Source organism: Anomaloglossus baeobatrachus, chromosome 4 (assembly GCF_048569485.1).
Source record: "Anomaloglossus baeobatrachus isolate aAnoBae1 chromosome 4, aAnoBae1.hap1, whole genome shotgun sequence".
In the NCBI taxonomy this organism is placed as follows: domain Eukaryota; kingdom Metazoa; phylum Chordata; class Amphibia; order Anura; family Aromobatidae; genus Anomaloglossus; species Anomaloglossus baeobatrachus.
In genome coordinates, this window is record NC_134356.1 from 593,987,159 (window position 1) to 594,007,962 (window position 20,804).

General features: G+C 45.6%; 1 protein-coding gene across 1 annotated transcript in view; it reads right to left on the reverse strand.

The window, feature by feature from the left end:
* C4H2orf42 (chromosome 4 C2orf42 homolog) overlaps window positions 1-8,132 on the reverse strand; it is an 82,326-nt gene extending 74,194 nt beyond the window's left edge. The window contains exon 1 of the mRNA XM_075346151.1: window positions 8,034-8,132. The gene's annotated coding sequence lies outside the window, so the exon portion shown is untranslated. The remainder of the gene's footprint in view (window positions 1-8,033) is intronic.
* Window positions 8,133-20,804: the final 12,672 nt, after the last annotated feature.

Here is a 20,804-nt window from a genome sequence, read left to right on the forward strand (position 1 = left end):
GCCGTCATCAAGACCTTGATGTTTGGAAGAGAAGAAGCAGCTGTCCCTAGCAACTCTGGAACTGCAAGTGCCCGCATGGTACCAGGGCAACATTTTCCTGGTGAGGTACCGCAAACCACCGGAAGAGGAAGATCTCAGAAAAGGTGCCGGGTGTGCTATAGCAGGGGGGTGAGGAAGGACACAGTGTTTCAATGCGACACTTGTCCCGATAAACCTGGACTTTGTGTGATAAACTGCTTCAAAGTTTATCACTCATCCGGGTACTAAATTAACATGTGCCATCCCAACATTCCTCCATAACACACAAAACGACGTACAACACATAGACGGGGGGACCTTCTGTACGCTACATAACGGGGGGGGGGGGGACGGGGGGGGGGGGGGGATCTTCCATAAGCCACATAATCGGGGGGGACATTCCGTACGTCACATAGACGGGGGGGGAACATGATGTACGCCACATAACGGGGGGGGGGTCTTCCATAAGCCACATAGAGGGGGGAGGGGGGATCTTCCATAAGCCACATAGAGGGGGGAGGGGGGATCTTCCATAAGCCGCATAGACGGGGGGGGGGGGGGGGGGGGGGAGGACCCAATGAACGCCACATAGACGGGGGGAGGGGGATCTTCCATAAGCCACATAAACGGGGGGGAACCTGATATACGCCACATAACGGGGGGGGGGATCTTCCATAAGCCACATAGAGGGGGGAGGGGGGATCTTCCATAAGCCACATAGACGGGGGGGGGGGGGGGGACCTGATGTATACACCACACAACACAGACGGGGGGAGGACCTGACGTACACTACTCAGCACACACATGACGGCCTGATGTACCGTACACAAATATACCACACTATGAAATTGACATACCAGGTCCCTGCTAATGTACAGCACTCCTTCCCTTAGGAGCCCTGCCGTGCGCCCAAACAGTGGTCTGCTGCCACATATGAGGTATCAGCATACTCAGGACAAATTGCCCAACAAATTTTGCAGTCTATTTTATCCTGTTACCCCTGTAAAATTTAAAAAATTGAGCCAAAAATAACATTTTTTGTGGAAAAACAGTATTTTTTTGTTTTTACGGCTCAATGTATGAAGCACGTGAGGGTTCAAAGTGCTCATTACCCATCTAGATTTATGCCATGGGGGTATAGTTTCCAAAATGAGGCCACTTGTGGGGGAGCTCCATTGTTTAGGCACCTCAGGGGGTCTCCAAACACAACATGGCATCCACTAACTATTCCAGACAATTTTGCGTTTGAAAAGTCAAATGACGCTCCTTGCCTTCTGAGCCCCGCTGTGCGCCCAAACAATTGATTACCACCACATATGAGATATCTGTGTACTCAGGAGAAATTGCACCATACATTTTATGGTGCAATTTTTCCTGATAGCCTTGTAAAAAAAAAAGCTATCTGGTAGAAGTAACAATTTTGTGTTAATTTTTTTTTTTTTTATTTTCACGGCTCAACGTTATTAACTTTTGTGAAGCCCCCAGAGGTTCAAAGTGCTCACTAAACATCTAGATAAATTCCCTGAGGGGTCTAGTTTCCAAAATGGGGTCACTTGTGGGGGAGCTCCATTGTTTAGGCACCTCAGGGGGTCTCCAAACACAACATGGCATCCACTAACTATTCCAGACAATTTTGCGTTTGAAAAGTCAAATGACGCTCCTTGCCTTCTGAGCCCCGCTGTGCGCCCAAACAATTGATTACCACCACATATGAGATATCTGTGTACTCAGGAGAAATTGCACCATACATTTTATGGTGCAATTTTTCCTGATAGCCTTGTAAAAAAAAAAGCTATCTGGTAGAAGTAACAATTTTGTGGTAATTTTTTTTTTTTTATTTTCACGGCTCAACGTTATTAACTTTTGTGAAGCTCCCAGAGGTTCAAAGTGCTCACTAAACATCTAGATAAATTCCCTGAGGGGTCTAGTTTCCAAAATGGGGTCCCTTGTGGGGGAGCTCCATTGTTTAGGCACCTCAGGGGGTCTCCAAACACAACATGGCATCCACTAACTATTCCAGACAATTTTGCGTTTGAAAAGTCAAATGACGCTTCTTGCCTTCTGAGCCCTGCCGTGCGCCCAAACAATTGATTTCCACCACATAAAAGATATCGGTGTACTCAGGAGAACACGCACAATTAATTTTATGAAGCATTTTTTCCTGATACCCTTGTGAAAATGCTAAATTTTATGGCTAAAGTAACATTTTTGTGTAAAAAAGTTAAATTTTCATTTTTTCTTTCTACATTGATTTGGTTGCTGTGAAGCTCCTAAAGGGTTAATAAACTTCTTGGATGTGGTTTTGAGCAGAGTGAGGGGTGCAGATTTTAGAATGGGGTCACTTTTGGGTATTTTCTGTCACCTAGGCCTCTCAAAGTCACTCCAAATGTGATGTGGTACCTATAAAAATTTTTTTTGTAAATTTTGTTGGAAAAATGAAAAATTGCTGATGAACTTTGAACCCTTCTAACTTCCTAACGAAATTTTTTTTTTTTCCGAAAATTGCGCTGATGTAAAGCAGACATGTTGGAAATGTTATTTAGTAACTATTTTGTGTGACATATCTCTCACATTTATGGGCATAAAATTTCAAATTTTGAAAATTGCAAAATTTTCAAAATTTTCGCCAAATTTTCGAAATTTTCACAAATAAACGCAAAACATATCGGCCTAAATTTACCACTGACATAAAGTATAATATGTCACGAAAAAACAATGTCAGAATCGCCAGGATCCGTTGAAGTGTTCCAGAGTTATAACCTGTCAAAGTGACACTGGTCAAAATTGCAAAAAATGGCCGGGTCTTTAAGGTGAAAACAGGCTGGGGGCTGAAGGGGTTAAATACAAACAAGGTAAATACCAACCTTAAATATATATCATGGCAAACCCAAGTTCATGCGCTCACAAATAGAAGGGAAAATTCCCCAAATAGATATAAAGTAGCTGACAAAACACCGAATGTCATCTGCAGGTGGGAAACATGTAAGCAATCAGAATCAGAAAATGTACCGCAGATCCGAGCGGTAATTAAAACCGCCTGGGTATCTTGAATCCAGCACAGGATCCATTTGGCTTCTGCCAAACGCGTTAAAAAGTATGTAGGTTGCACTTCAAGAGCTTTGAGGGCTAGGATCTCTGAACATGTCCGAATCCCGTCAGCAGCTCTAGATAGTACCTCCTTAAATTATGTAGCGTTGGTTAAGAAGCGTTCATTGTCTGGTCTTACCAGACATTACATCGAATGTCATTCAGCAGATTTTTCATCTCTAAAGATCACGGGTGTGGAGTCTGTGCCTAGACCCCCCCGTGGGGGTGACTGGTTTCAGGCTCTTTTACTGGCAGAAGCCAAATGGATCCTGCGGCTGGATTCAAGATACCCAGGCGGTTTTAATTACCGCTCGGATCTGCGGTACATTTTCTGATTCTGATTGCTTACATGTTTCCCACCTGCAGATGACATTCGGTGTTTTGTCAGCTACTTTATATCTATTTGGGGAATTTTCCCTTCTATTTGTGAGCGCATGAACTTGGGTTTGCCATGATATAGATTTAAGGTTGGTATTTACCTTGTTTGTATTTAATGACAGTGGAATGATCTTATTTGAGGGAACATGTCACATAAATGGGAATGCATGTAATCCAGGATTAAAATGTCCCCAGGGACGGATATTCCTCTTATTTGGGAACAATTATATATTCGTACACATATATATATAATATATATATATATATATATATATATATATATTTATATATATATATATATATATATATATATATATATATTTTTTTTTTATATGCAGTTTTTATATGGTTCATAAATATTTTGGAGGTCATGTTTTTACAATCGGGATTTTTTCCTTTGACATAAACATGCATTCCCACTAGGCTTCTTGCCCACCTGATGATGAGATCATATATAAGCTGTCTTTGTACCTGATTGTTCACTCATGCGTGTATCTGTTTATTCACCGGTACATATATGTGATTGTGTTAACCTGGGCAGTTGGAATAATGTATTTTTCCATCATTATAGATGTATCGGTTTGTGTAAATTTGATATGTGTATATCTGATTTGACTTTTAACTGTTGGTTGTCTAGCAAGTACACCCTGTGCAATTATGTATGATGGTCTACACCCACCACCAGTTGTTTGCAATTAGTGATAACCAGCTTTTCTTCTGTGTCCACCTAGTGAGATAGTCTATTTTAGTAGCTGTGCGGCATACATGGATCACTTATGATTAAGGACTCTTTTGCTTTTAATATGGAAGTCCGAAACGCGTAAAGTTTCCATGGGTTAATACCCTCCTTTTGTTTCCACGGATGGAACCTTTTTAATATTTGCTAATAAAGCTTTGACATTTTACTCAGAGGTGATTGTGCCGGATCCTTTCCTCCTTTGCATTTATTCCTAACCGGTTGGGACCTACCGGTGGATCCCTGGCACCCGCAAGGACTGGCAGCCCGGGGAGCAGGTGAGCTGAGGATACCTTTGTCTCGACTTTTTAACAAGGATGGAGGACCTAATCATTTCAGATGATTGGCTCCGCTCTGAGTCTTCTGATTAGGGTAGAGTCACACTGGTGTATGACTCGCATGAGTGCAATGCAAGAAAATCTCCCATTGCACTCGGCCCCATGTAAGACAATGCTGCAACTCAGATCTGCGAGTTTTTCCCTCAGCCCCAGTTGGACTTAGAAAAAAATCTTAGCATGCTGCGATTGTCTGCGAGAGCCGTATCACTCGCACCCATACAAGTCTATGGGTGTGATAGAAACATCAGACTGCACTCGGATGTCTTCAGTGCAGTGCGATATATGCACAGGCTGACAATGGAGGAGATGGGGAGATTAATCTCTCCCTCTCCTTCGCAGCTGTGATCCGATTGCAGGGTCGGATCACAGTCACATGACACAGACCACGCGCAGCAGAGCCTGAGCTGAGGGACATTAGCATATCTACCGCATCCGATGCTCTTGCATTGCATGCCATATGCTAATGTGATCCCAGGCTTATATGAGGGCTTGGTTACCCTGGTCTTCCTTTAGGAACCTCCTGACTTTAGGACTTGGTTAACCCATGCTAAATCTAGTAATGATAAAAGCCTTTTCATACTTGGACTGGTACTTTTCTTCTCCTATTGTGTTCCCTAATGTGTTTACATATTTTATTGTATGTTTTCTTTTTCCCTATCCCCTAATCCCTTCTCTATGACGTGGTTCTGTTTCTGGTTTTCTATTCAAGTCTATGATTGTAATAAGTACCGTATTTGTTAATTATTGAATAACTAAATAAAAACTTATTGAACCATAAAGATTATCAACTTTCCATAAGATAGTTATTTGCTGAAGTGTGTGTGTGTGTGTGTGTGTGTGTGTGTGTGTGTGTGTGTGTGTGTGTGTGTGTGTGTGTGTGTGTGTGTGTGTGTGTGTGTGTAACCTTTCGGACCCACACTGATCCCGAAAATAGGGTTCTGCAGAACTATGCCTGAGATTATCGGCGTGCTGACATGCGCACTTCTGCTCTATTCAATCTCTTTGGAAGAAGCCAGGCACTGTACTCTGATATCTCAGTAACCTCAGTGATCAGCAATTTATCCCAATTGAGGATTTGGTGACAACCCAAAATAACACGACCTTTCCTGCGCAGTTCGGGTCCCCTCATTCATATACATTGCACTTAAACATGAAGAAAACAGTAAACTTCTAGTGTGCTGCTTGTGGTCTAGTGGTCAAACCCCCATTAATCATGCAGTTTATTCTAAGGATGACCACCACTACCCCCACCCCCCCCCGGTCACAATTCTGGAAAACCCCTTTGGTTTTTAAATATTTAAATATATAGAGAAGAATATGTATTTATTGGAAGCCGGGAAAATCAAACAGGTCCATAGTGATAAGATAGCATATCCGACTGATCTATCAGTATGTGATCCGTGTGGGCATCTTCTCGCTGGGACCCCTGCAATCCTAAAAAATGAAGGGGCTTTATCGCTGTTAATACCGTGTACCATTCACACTTTTTCCTGCTGGGTCCTATAGACTGAATGTCATTGACTGGCCCAGACCTGAAGCCCCTTCATTCACAGGATAGTGGGGGTCCTGGTTTGGGCGCCTGGTCCAAATCTCAGACCATGAATGTTGGACATGTGTATCCGGCTCCTCCAATTTGCACTACTCGGTACAGCGCCACACCCCCCTCCTCATAGTACAGAGACCAGCCCCCAGTGCAAGAGCCCAGACCAGCCCCCCAGTACAGAAACTAGCCCCCCAGTACAGAGACCAGCTGCCTCCTCCATATATCAGACCCCCAGTAGAGAGCCCAGCCCCCTTCTCCATATATCAGACCCCCCAGTAGAGAGCCCAGCCCCCTTCTCCATATATCAGACCCCCCAGTAGAGAGCCCAGCCCCCTTCTCCATATATCAGACCCCCAGTAGAGAGCCCAGCCCCCTTCTCCATATATCAGACCCCCAGTACAGAGCCCAGCCCCCTCCTTCATATAGCAGACCCCCAGTACAGAGCCCAGCCCCCTTCTCCATATAGCAGACCACCAGTACAGAGCCCAGCCCCCTTCTCCATATATCAGACCCCCAGTAGAGCTCAGCCCCCTCCTTCATATAGCAGACCCCCAGTACAGAGCCCAGCCCCTTCTCCATATATCAGACCCCCAGTAGAGAGCCCAGCCCCCTTCTCCATATATCAGACACCCAGTACAGAGCCCAGCCCCCTTCTCCATATATCAGACCCCCAGTAGAGAGCCCAGCCCCCTTCTCCATATATCAGACCCCCAGTAGAGAGCCCAGCCCCCTTTTCCATATATCAGACCCCCCAGTACAGAGCCCAGCCTCCTTCTCCATATATCAGACCCCCAGTACAGAACCCAGCCCCCTCCTCCATATATCAGACCCCCCAGTAGAGAGCCCAGCCCCCTTCTCCATATATCAGACCCCCCAGTAGAGAGCCCAGCCCCCTTCTCCATATATCAGACCCCCCAGTAGAGAGCCCAGCCCCATTCTCCATATAGCAGACCCCCAGTAGAGAGCCCAGCCCCCTTCTCCATATAGCAGACCCCCAGTAGAGAGCCCAGCCCCCTTCTCCATATAGCAGACCCCCAGTAGAGAGCCCAGCCCCCTTCTCCATATATCAGACCCCCAGTAGAGCTCAGCCCCCTCCTTCATATAGCAGACCCCCAGTACAGAGCCCAGCCCCCTCCTTCATATAGCAGACCCCCAGTACAGAGCCCAGCCCCCTCCTTCATATAGCAGACCCCCAGTACAGAGCCCAGCCCCCTCCTTCATATAGCAGACCCCCAGTACAGAACCCAGCCCCCTCCTTCATATAGCAGACCCCCAGTACAGAGCCCAGCCCCCTTCTCCATATAGCAGACCCCCAGTAGAGCTCAGCCCCCTACTCCATATATCAGACCCCCAGTAGAGCTCAGCCCCCTACTCCATATATCAGACCCCCAGTAGAGATCCCAGCCCCCTTCTCCATATATCAGACCCCCAGTAGAGATCCCAGCCCCCTTCTCCATATATCAGACCCCCAGTAGAGATCCCAGCCCCCTTCTCCATATATCAGACCCCCAGTAGAGATCCCAGCCCCACTTCTCCATATATCAGACCCCCAGTAGAGATCCCAGCCCCCTTCTACATATATCAGACCCCCAGTAGAGATCCCAGCCCCCATCTCCATATATCAGTATCAGACCCCCAGTAGAGATCCCAGCCCCCTTCTCCATATATCAGACCCCCAGTACAGAGATCAGCCCCCCACCTCCATATATCAGACCTCCAGTAGCGACCAACCCCCTTCTCCATATATCAGACCCCCAGTATAGAGCCCAGCCCCCTCCTCCATCTATCAACCCCAGGATAGCAGCACAGCCGCCTGCTGACGTCACTTCCGGCAATTGAGCCCGCCGCTGGACCCGCAGAGGCCCGTTATATTTTACCCGCTATTGCCGCCTCTGTCCCACCAGACGCCCACAGTCCCTCCGCAGCCCCTTACCTATAGCAGGGGCCCCTGTGTAATCTGCAGGGCCTTGTCTTCCCTCGGACCCTGCGCCGGAGCTCCTTACAAACGTAACGCCGCGAGCTCTGTAACAGAGGAAATGATTGCACGGCGCTGGTCACGTGCTCAGTGACGTCACTGAGGGACGATGGGAAATGTAGTTCAGTTCTCTTGCTCTCCGCTGTGCGGCGGCTGCTGGGGAGGAGACAGTGTGCGACTACAACTCCCAGCGAGCCCGGCGGTCAGCCTCTGCAGTGTCGGGCCATGCTCTCAGCCGTCTGAGGCCTCGTCTGTTGCAGAGTGAACGTGTTTGGGGTTTTTTATTCTCATTATTTTAGTGGCTTAAAAAAAATTATGAACTTTGTAAAAAAAAAATAAAAATGAACTGAATTTGTGTCATCTGCTTTTTTATTTTTCATCACTTTATTTCATTCTTTGCTCTTTTTTTCTGGTATTTCTAATGTTTTCCCCATCTATGACATTAATTCTATGGTAATTATCCTAGATCTGACTGTTACATATGTGGCGATACAGAATATGCAATTTTTTTTCCTTTAACCCCTTCACGACGCGGCCAATTTCCATTTTTGCACATTCATTTTTCCTCCTCTTCTTCCCAGAGCCATAACTTTTTATTTTTCTGTCCTTTTTTTTTTTTTAATCCAATCAATTTTTATTGTAGGAAGTTACATTACAATAAAAAAAGGAGAGATTCAGGTATCATTGGCAATAATACACAAAGAAAACAACGCTGTAACATGTGGTAGTGTCACCTTTGATTATGATTCACATTTCCTGTCACACCACCACCAATCATGTCTGATGCAAGTTGCAACTTTTTTAGGTTAATCAATACCCAATACGTATAGAATCAACCTACCAATTTACTCTTTAATCCTCAAAATGAGGGATCCAAACAACCAGAACCAGAGAGTAAGAAAGGAAGATAAGAAAAGGGAGGGGAGAGAGAGGTGGGGGAAAGGGGGAGAACCATGGATGGTTGCAAGGAGGCAACCAGGGAGGGGGAGGGGGGAGGGAGGGAATTGGATGGCGTTTCGGGGTAGCCCGAGCAGTAACAACAACAGAGATTTAAACACCTTGACTATTGACATGTGGTATGGGTGAACTCCCTGCGTAACACACACTTTGAGCCTATTTGACCCGTTTTTAATTATCAACAGTTTGCCCTGGAAACAGATGCCTGACAGGGGATGCATATACAGAGTTTAACCACGTGTCCCAAATCTGAAGTATTTTGTTTTTGGCGCGGATGGAGTGAGCCAGACAGAACTCGTATTGGCATTGGAGATTAATTCGGTTATATAGTTCAACTAATGTAGGCGTCTTTGGGGATTTCCAGTGCAAACTTATGCAATATCTGGCAGCTACTAGAATGTGAACTAATAAACCCCTGGATTCCCAAGAGAACTCCTCTATACCCACGTTTAGCACTGCCAGAGCCGGATTCGGATTAATACGATTGCCTGTCAGCTCACCCATCAGGCCAAACACCTCCAACCAGAATGAGAAAACCTTGGGACAAGCCCACCAGCAGTGACCAAGAGTACCCCTTTGGAGGCAGCCCTTCCAACAGTGTGGCGAATAATTTGGGAGGAACTGTGCTAGGTTGGCTGGGGACCGATACCATCGCAGGTGTACTTTTTTCAGTTGCTCCAGATGATTTATACACTTGGAATATTTTTGGATATTTGCTGATGCCGAGTGCCAGTTTGAAGGTGAGGTAGAGACACTCAACTCCACGTCCCATTTATTCATATAAGGAGATTTTTGCTCTTCGGGGGGGTTATTGAGCCATTTGTATGTCGAGGAGATACCTTTGGATTTAATTATCTTTTTAAATACCAAAGCTTTTGTTGTAGGTAACAGAGGCTTTGACTTTGGAGGAAATTTAGAGGCCAGAAAATGACTAATTTGGATGTGTTGATAGAAACAGCCCTTTAAAGAGGGGTGTTCCCGTACTATTTCATTAAAGGGGTTAACACCCAAATCAGAGTATAGATCCGCCAGCACTGTAATGCCCGATCCCTCCCACCTGGCCAGATTCAAAAAGGGGATTTGAGATTCCAACGACTTGAGGGAAATCTCTGAAAGAGGAATCTGAATCTTATGAATCAAGTCATTTCGCCAGACCTCCAGGGAGGCTGACATGGTGGGAACACACGGGGAGAACCGTGAATGGCTCAAATATTCTGCTTCCATCATTCTTCTGACCGAGCCCTGGCGGGACAGGAAATTTTCAATCTGAGCCCATCTATGTGAATTACCTGGACGCCACCATTCCTTTAGTGATTCAATTAGTAAGGCTTTATAATATGCCGTTATGTTTGGGGTGCCCAATCCCCCTAAGTCATATGGGGGGTATAACACTTTACCTGCGACCCTAGCCCTTTTATTACCCCAGACAAATTTGTTAGTCAACGATTGAAGTTTCATCAGGGTTTTGTGAGAAATTTTGATGGGAAGGCATCTGAGCACATACAATATTTTGGGTAAGAAAACCATTTTAAAGGACTGTATCCTGGCCATCCAGGACAATGATATTTTTTCATATCTTCCCAATTCCTTTTCTAAATTTTGGATCAGAGGTTCCAAATTTTCTTTAATTAACATCTGCGATGGTGTCAGCTTAATACCCAAATAAGGTATCCCCCTGTCGCACCATTTGAATTGAAAGGCCCCCTCCAGCGCACTCCTGGCCTCCGCCGGTACATTAAACGGCAGTATCAAAGACTTTGCCGCATTAAGCTTATAATACGACACTTTAGAAAAGTTTGATAATGTGTTCACCACTGCTGGAATCGACACTGCAAGGTTAGAACAGGAAATTATCACATCGTCTGCGTATAAACCAAGTTTATGTTCAAATTCCCCAACTCTTATACCAGAAATGGCTATGTTTTTTCGTATAGCTTCCGCCAGAGGTTCTACCACTAAAGCAAAAATAGCGGGAGACAATGGACACCCCTGGCGGGTGCCATTACTTATTTGAAATTTAGATGACAGAAACCCCGATGCCAACACTGACGCATTTGGGTAAGAGTAGAGGGCTAGAATGGATGACTTGATGTTCCCCAAGAACCCGAATTTTGTTAGAACTCTCTCCAGGTATCCCCAGTGCACCCTGTCAAAGGCTTTTTCAGCATCAAGAGACAGGAATGCACTGGGTTCACCCGATATCTCCACCAGTCCAATCAAGTCAAGCATCCGTCTGGTGCCATCCTTAGATTGCCTCCCTGTCACAAACCCAACTTGATCTGGAGCCACTAAGGTCGGGATCACTTTGTGAAGTCTATCTGCCACTAGTTTGGCATAAATTTTAACATCACAATTTAGGAGTGAAATGGGCCTAAAATTACCCGGGGTGTCTGCAGGTTTCCCTGGCTTGGGTAGCGTGATAATTATCGCTTCTAAGTTGTCTGGAGAAATTGACCCTTTATTTTGCCAAAAATTGAAGGTTTTTGACATAAAGGGGGACAGAGTGGATGTAAATTGTTTGTAATATTCGTATGGCAGCCCATCGGGGCCCGGGGCAGAGTTAGACTTAGTCATTTTGATGGCACCTAGGATTTCATGTGTAGTAAAGGGAAGATTAAGTTCCTCTAATTGCTCATCTGAGACCCGGGGAAGATCCAGGGTGTCTAGGAAACCCTGTATATCCACTTGAGTCGGCTGTGACGTATTGGAATCATATTTTAAATTATACAGGGCCTCATAGTATTTCGCAAATGCTTCTGCTATTTCAATGGGATGTCTAGTGATTGTTCCGTTCGGGTCCCTCAGGAATTCTATTTTAGATTGGATCTCACGTTTTTTCGTCCTTCTTGCCAATAAGGACCCCGCTCTATCCCCCATAGCATAAAATGTCGATCTATTTTTTTTAAGATTATGTTCGTATTTTTGCAGGAGTAGGGATCTTAGTTGGAATCTATGGGTTACAATTTCTTTAGTCAAGTTAGGGGATGCTTTGGCTTTATTCAGGGATTCAAGGTGATGAATACGGGTTAATATATATTTAATATCTGCGTCTTTTTTCCGTTTTTGGATGGAGGCTATTTTTATGAGCTGCCCTCTGACTACGGCTTTATGAGCAGCCCACAGGGTCTCGTCAGAAATTTCCCCATTATTATTAAGTTTAAAATATTCTGTTAACACTGACTCTACTTCATCATGTACCTTCTGCCTACCAAGCAAGCTGGTATTCAGTCTCCACCTAGGGGAATTTTGAACATTAAAGCTACCCTGAACAGACAAAGAGATCGGCGCATGATCTGTCCAAGTAATTAAACCAATATCAGCTGCCACACAATTACTTATAGATTTGCTGTCGACCAAAAAAAAAATCAATTCTACTGTATGAGCGGTGCCTGGAAGAGAAGAACGTATAGTCTCTTTCTGATGCGTGCAAATATCTCCAGATGTCATGAAAATGGAATTCATTGATGAGATGCTTAAGTTCCTTAGCATGTGGGATGCTGGTGTTGGAGCAATCCATGGAGCGTATTACAGGTATATTAAAGTCTCCACAGATGATTTCCGCCCCTGTGGCAGTATCTTTGAATGCTTGGAAAAATTTCCTAGCAAAGTTCAATTGTGATGAATTTGGGGAGTAGACCGTTGCCAAGGTATAAGGGACGCTGTTGATATAACAAGACAAAATAATATATCTTCCATCCGCTCCATAACTGACATTTATCAATTTAAAGGCCACTGAGTTCTTTATTAAAATGGCCACTCCTCCTCTTTTTTTTGAGTCATTAGCAAAAAAGGTGTGTTGGAAGCTTGGATGAAGTAGCCGTTTATTATCTGTGGAAAGAAGGTGGGTCTCCTGAATGCACGCTATATCACAGTTAGATGCCTTGACCTCTCTCCACATCATTGACCTTTTTGCTGGGGAGTTGAGTCCGTTCACATTAATAGACAATATCTTAATTCTCATATTGGAGCCGCAGGGGGGGTTGAATTCCCAGGAACGCCATCAGGGATGAGAGGGGCTAGACCAGCAAGGAATTGAGAGAAATTTCCAGAAAAAATTAAGGAACATTTGTGAGAAGAGGAACAAAAACAAAAAAATTCCAACAACACCGGTTTGCCCCGAGTAGGGTGCCCGGTGTATAACCGCTCGCCATAGGCGAGAACATCAGGGGGGCTACGTGACATCCCGTGTCACAGGAGCAGGGACAGCAGGTGCCATAAGCAGGAAGGAGTCCCAGCTAAGCTACTGACCATTCAGGGTTAATCCTGTCTGGAGGGCCTCTATGATTCTCATGCCCACCAGGGTTTGGTGGGTGGGCTATTCCCCAGTCATCCAGCAATTTGCCCAGCTGAGAAGGAGTATGACATATGTGAGTGCCTCCATCTTTGAAAATTATCATCTTCACCGGAAACCCCCATTTGTACTTGATGTCTTGATCTCTAAGGAGTTTAGAAAGGTGGGCAAATTCTCTTCTTTTATTACGAGTTGCAGCAGAAAGATCTGGGAAGATTTTTAGTCCCATGAAAGTGTCTGGCAGGGCTGGACTTCCCCTCAGTGTGTGCAGCACAGCTTCTTTTGTTTTATAGAAATGAAGTCTAGCCAGGACATCTTTAGGCAGAGCTGGATCTATGCCTTTGGCTTTAGGGACTCTATGAATCCTGTCCACTATCAGGTCTCTGGTGTCCCATCCAGGGAGTATAAGCTGCAGAAACTTGTGGAAGTATTCCTGGAGGTCTTTATCTGCTACTGATGAGGGAATCCCTCTGATTTTTAGGTTATTTCTTCGGGATCTGTCCTCTATATCACTGATTTTAAGTTTTAGTGCCTCCACCTCCTTTTCCAAAGCTGTGTTAGCATCTATCAGATTGTTATGTGATGTTGCAAATTCAGCCATCTTAGTTTCTACATGCTCTGTGCGAACCCCTAGAGACCTGATCTCTTCCTTCAGCTCTCTTACTATTTCTCTGAGATCAGCCTGCAAGGAAGCCCTCAGCGTTTTCAGCAGAGCTTGCATTGTTTCCTCTGTCAAAGGAATGCCTGTGCAGCCTCTTAAACAGCCTGTTCCTCCCTGTGAGGAGTGGGAAGAAGCTGAGTGTGAAGCCATCTTGCTTGGTGAGCAGAGATCCCTATCCAGGGGGTAGAAGTCTGTCAGTTTGGCTGGAGTGCCAGTCTTTTTAGGTCTCCCCTTAGGCATAGCTGGGGGCTGGGGTTACTCACACCTCCTGTAGCTGGTAATCCTGTTATCTGTGAGCTGATCAGAGCCGGTTTATCCTGCTTCAGCACAGAGCTCTCCTTCAAGCAGCCGTCGCCATCAGCGTGCAGGCCACGCCCTATTTTTCTGTCCTTAAAGACATATGAAGGCTTGTTCTCTGCGGGACGAGTTGCACTTTTGAATATCATTCATTCTGCCCCATATTGTTCTGTAAAACGGGGGGAAAAAGCCAAATGTAAAGAAATTGTGTAAAAAAAAAAAAAAAAAAGCAGAATTCTGAGTTTTGGGGGGTATTTTTTCTACAGTGTACATTTCATGCTAAAAATGACCTTGCAATAAGATTCTCTTCATCTGTACGATTACGACAATACCAAACATTACCATTTAATTCCATCTAATGGCCTTCAGCTTGATCTCTAGCCATGGTTACTTGGTGGATAACTGCTCTGTAGGAAGATCAATCTTGTGCAACCTAGATAGGTCCACCAGGGTCTTCTCCACCATTATCTTCATCATATCAAGCCATTGGGTTTCTGGTCTTCCTCTTCGCCTTGTTCCTGCTATTCTTCCGACCATGATGTCCTTCTCCAGTGATTGCTCTTTTCGTATGATGTGTCCAAAGTTAGCAAGTCATAGCTTGATCCTTGCCTTGAGTGACATGTGTGACCTGATTTGTTCGTTCTACTGCCATCCATGGTGTTGATAACATCCTTCTTCTGTCTTTTCTCTTTATTGTCCAGGTTTCGCATCCATATGTTACCACAGAAAAGACCTAACTATGTACGAGTCGTGTCTTCATCATCAGTGAAATGTTCCTTCATTTGTAGACCTTGCCCAGTGACTTCATTGTTGCTTTGCCCATAGCTATTCTAATATTGACTTCCAGTGTCGTCTCTACATCTTGAGTGATCATTGATCCGAGTAGGTTGAAGTCCTTAACAACTTCCAGTATGTCGCCGTCCATCTCAAATTTGTAACAGTTGTATCTGGCAGTAGTCAATATTATAATCAATAAATTCTTCTGCGCTTTACATACATCAGCAACACTTTCTCCATTGGGATTCACAATCTAAATTCCCTATCAGTATATCTGTATGTCTTTGGAGTGTGGGAGGAAACAGGACAAAATCCACGCAAACACGGGGAGAACATAGAAACTCCTTGCAGATGTTGTTCTTGGTGGGATTTGAACCCAGGACCCCAGCGCTGCAAGACTGCAGTGCTAACCACTGAGCCACCGTGCCACCCTATCTTTCTCTTTGTATTGAGTAGGCGTCCCATGCTTGAGCTTTCCCTCTTGATGAGTCCTTCATTCCATACATGAGGTGACATCTGGGGTTCCAGTTAACAAGTTATTTGTTCCCCTGAATCTTCGCCTTAGGATTCTGGGAGAGCATCATGATTCTGTCCTGGCTGGTCACCCTGAGGTGAAAGGTACTCTGGATCTCGTATTACGTCGCTTTTGGTGGCCCATAATTCAGAGGGATGGGGTATCCTATGTGTCTGCGTGTGCCACCAGTGCACGCTCTAAGGTAGCTCACTCTCGTCTCTCAGGATGTCTGCAGCCTTAGAGTGTCCCTAGCCAACCTTGGACAGACATTTCCATGGAATTTATTACGGATTTACCTTACTCTGCGGGTAATACAGTCATTTTTGTAGTGGTGGATAGGTTTTCTAAAATGACACATTTTATCGACTTACCGTCATTACCCAATGCTAAAACCAGGTGAGATTATGTGAGATTATCAGACTCAATGGAGTCCCTTCTAATATTGATTCTCATAGAGTAATTCACTTTACTGCCTACGTTTGGAGGGCTTTCTGCTCTCGGTTAGGGATTAAACTTTCTCATTTGTTGGCATTTCATCCTCAGTCTAATAGACAAACAGAACACATGGATCAAAATTTGCAACAGTATTTGCATTGTTTTGTTTCTAATAAGCAGGAGGAGTGGATCTCACACCTTCCTCCCACCAAATTTGCTATCAATAATAGCCACCATGAACCCTCTTTGGTATCTCCTTTTTTGTGTGTTTATGGTCGTTATCTCCAGTTCTGTACATTTCAGGATGGGCACTCATCAGGGGTACCTGGGAGGACCAATTAAGGCCCCGTCACACTAAAGGCCCCGTCACACTAAGCAACATCGCTAGCAACATCGCTGCTAACGAACAACTTTTGTGACGTAGCAGCGATGTTGCTAGCGATGTCGCTGTGTGTGACATCCAGCAACAACCTGGCCCCTGCTGTGAGGTCGTTGGTTGTTGCTGAATGTCCTGGGCCATTTTTTAGTTGTTGCTCCCCCGCTGTGAAGCGCACATCGCTGTGTGTGACAGCGAGACAGCAACAACTGAATGTGCAGGCAGCAGGAGCCGGCTTCTGCGGACACTGGTAACCACAGTAAACATCGGGTAACCAAGAAGCCCTGTCCTTGGTTACCCGATATTTACCTTTGTTACCAACCTCCGCCGCTCTCACTGTCAGTGCCGGCTCCTGCTCTGTGCACATGTAGCTGCAGGACACATCAGGTTAATTAACCCGATGTGTGCTGTAGCTAGGAGAGCAGGGAGCCAGCGCTAAGCAGTGTGCGCTGCTCCCTGCTCTGTGCACATTTAGCTGCAGTACACATCGGGTAATTAACCCGATGTGTGCTGTAACTAGGAGAGCAGGGAGACAGCGCTCAGTGTGCGCTGCTCCCTGCTCTCTGCACGTGTAGCTGCGTGCGCTGGTAACCAAGGTAAATATCGGGTTGGTTACCCGATATCTACCTTAGTTACCAAGCGCAGCATCTTCCACGCGGCGCTGCTGGCTGGGGGCTGGTCACTGGTTACTGGTGAGCTCACCAGCAACTCGTGTAGCGACGCTCCAGCGATCCCTGCCAGGTCAGGTTGCTGGTGGGATCGCTGGAGCGTCGCAGTGTGACATCTCACCAGCGACCTCGTAGCAACTTACCAGCGATCCCTATCATTGTTGGGATCGCTGGTAAGTTGTTTAGTGTGACTGGACCTTTAGTCTGAGAATTGTCATCTACATGGGAGAAGGTTCAGCAGCATTTGCGTGACATAGGTTCAAGTATAAAGGTGGCTTTACACACTGCAACATCGCAAACGACATCGCTATAAAATCACCGGTTTTGTGACGTAATAGCGACCTCCCCAGCGACATTGCAGTGCGTGAAACACATCAGCGACCTGGCCCCTGCTGTGAAGTTGCTGATCGCTACAAATCGTTCAGGACCATTCTTTGGTCCTTTGTTTCCTGCTGTGCAGCAAAGTCTCAGTGTGTAAAAGGACTTTACAGCGACTTTGTTAGCGACTTCCCTTTCAAAAAGCTGCTTTACAACGTCCCCAAAGACTAGCTAGGTCGTTCTGCAGGTCCGGATCGCTGTTGCGTCGTTGGCCAGGTTTGCCTGTTTGACAGCTCACCAGAGACTTTGTAGCGATCCCAGCCAGGTTGGGATCGCTGGTGGGATCGCTAGAAAGTCTCAGTGTGTAAAGGGGCCTTAAGTGTGCAGCTGACTGTAGACGTGTGTCTGGTCCAGACGTTTCTGCAGACGGACACCCGAACGTAGACCACCTACATTCGGGTGTCCATCTGCAGAAACGTATATATGCACAAAATGGCACAAAACAGAGCACATGCTAACTCAGTGCGCTCCATAACAGTGAATAGCCCTGTCGGGCGCATGCGTCCGGAGCACGCTTTGCAGAGTGGGGGAGGGGCGGTCCGGACGGATGCCCCGACAGGACCTGTGGACGTAGAGAAAAACGCAATGTGAAAGGAGCCTTAGGAGTCTCAACACAGAAACCAGCCAGATATCCTTCTGGGAAGGGCGAGGCCAAGGGGTGGCTCTTTTTAGAGGCCACCATAACCACCATATTAAGTGGCCCTTTTAATCATTATCCAACTTTTTGACAAGTTTAAAGATATGACAAGGGGCATACCAAGACCAGGTATCCATCCACAGACAGCTGTTTCGGGGTATTGCCCCTCATCAGTGTGGAATAGGATTCTGGCCGGGTGGGAGCAATGCCTAGTAGACCAACAAGACAAAACAATCACTGATCTCGGGGAGACCAGCCAGAGAAAACACTGCCAGCAGCCAGCGAGGGCGCTCAAGACAGTGAAATCCTAGGTACATTGTCCCCTGGGAAATATGCAAATCAAACAAGTCCGTGGAGCCTCTGTTAGGAGTCTGTGTTGCGACTCCTAACAGAGGCTCCACGGACTTTTTTTGATTTGCATATTTCCCAGGGGGCAATGTACCTAGGATTTCACTGTCTTGAGCGCCCTCGCTGGCTGCTGGCAGTGTTTTCTCTGGCTGGTTTCCCCGAGATCAGTGATTGTTTTGTCTTGTTAGAAACATTAAAGGGAAGGTCTCGCGTTTTTTTATTTTTGTATTAATAATAGTGATTATGAAATCAAGTATTTTTAATACAAAAATAAAATCACTGCTTATTTAGTTTTTATTTAATTCTAGTTTTACTGAAGGCACTGGGGGCTGCCATGTTGGATTCGCTGTGTGTAACGACAGCTAGTCACCTCCTTTATGGCAACCCCTGTGCATAGAGAACAGTGGTCGGGATCCGACCCCATAGACTAACATAGAGTAGGCGTCTGCTGTGACCTGGACGTGCCCCCTGGGCTGTTCAGATCACAGCAGAGGGAGGAGATCAGCGTCGTCTGGAGCTTCCCCCTGTCACCCGCCGGGATGGGTGAGTACTGGTACGCAGCGTCGGACTGACTACCGGAGCAATCTCCAGTAATGCCATTCCTGGCTGCGGTTACCTGAAGTGCACTCCGGAGCTCTCACCTGAGCTCCGGCGTGCAGCCTGAACTGTACCACGAGCGCCGAGTGATTGATTCCCCGGCGATTGCGGTGCAGTTCATGACAGCTGCAGACAGGCCGGGGTGATCTCCGGTGCTCTCACCTGAACTCCGGAGATCAGCCCGGCCTGTCTGCAGCTGTTATGAACTGCACCGCAATCACCGGGGAATCAATCACTCGGCGCTCGCAGTACAATCCTGCAACCTCTGAGATCAGTCCAGGCTGCAGATGAGGGCTCCATAGCCAGTCCGAAGCTACCGATACGCTGCTCCCCAGCCCCCACCGCTTCGTCCCCCCCACCGCTGGCGCTGCCGTCGCTCCCCCACTTGTGTGTGCTCACCCCTGGTCTCTCCTAGCAGCTCAGTGGGGCAGCGTAGTATACTGTATATCTCCCTGCTTGTGTCAGTCTGCAGAGCGTTGCTCCTCTTGACACATACACAGGAATAGCCTGCAGAGCGTCGCTCCTGACACATGATAAAGGAGGAGCAACACTCTGCAAGCTATATATCCCTATGTATGTGTGGTTTCCACTCACTGACAGCAAGCACAGATCATGAGGAATGTTTCCACTTATTCTTTTGGAAACACCCAGATTGGGAGGGGGGGTTGACATCACACACAAGAGAGCAGACTCCGCCCACTTTACTGCAGCTGTAATGTGAGCTATTTCTACAGTAGGATTTCTGTAGGATTTCAGCAGCTGCTCCCCCTAGTGTTTAAGAGTGAAAAATATCATACTTTTAAAAAAAAAAAAATTATATTTTTCTCAATTAAAAACAAATAATAATATGTACACATAACATTAAAACATTAATACTTTAGATTTTTACAGTTATTGAAAAAAAATTCTGACGACACCTTTCCTTTAAGCTTAAGGTGAAAAAAGAGTTCATACAGCTCACCGGACAACTGGATGTGGATGTGGTGCTCGGATGCCTGGACCGGCTTCCAGGTAGAGGCTTGAAACATGAAAAAATGAGTGAATCCAGCAACCGCTTAATTAAAAGAAAAAAAAAAAAACTTTAATAAAGACGGTTAAAATCCATGAAAAACAAATTATAGTGGAAAAAGAGTTTCAGACAGTTTCAGTTCCTCCGATTCAGAGTTTTCCAATGTGGCCTCCGGTAATGAGGACAATGGTAGCTCTGACGGGGTCAAGTGTTATAGAAGGTCAACATGACTCAGATGGGTAGGTCAAAAACGACCAGGCCATCGGGCAGGACGTAAACACAAAAAGAAATTTGGTGTTTTACCCCCGACAGAAGAAGAAATAATAGAATCCGATTCAGAAACTAATAATTTTGATGTTCTGAACTTGTCTGCTACCATAATTTCAGGTGACCAATGTACCATCCTGTCCAGAGGTTTAAATGTTGTGCCGTGTCAACAGGCTAATTTATTGGACACTCTGCTGGATATCAATAAATTTATCAGGACCGTGACGGTAAAGAGACATTTTTTCAGTGAAGATGACTTTTCCTCTGAATCCCAATTGCCGGTTACTGTATCTTGTGAACCGTGTGATTAAACTACTTCATCAGTTGAACCTAATTTGTCTATGAATGTATATACAGTCATATGAAAAAGTTTGGGCACCCCTATTAATGTTAACCTTTTTTCTTTATAACAATTTGGGTTTTTGCAACAGCTATTTCAGTTTCATATATCTAATAACTGATGGACTGAGTAATATTTCTGGATTGAAATGAGGTTTATTGTACTAACAGAAAATGT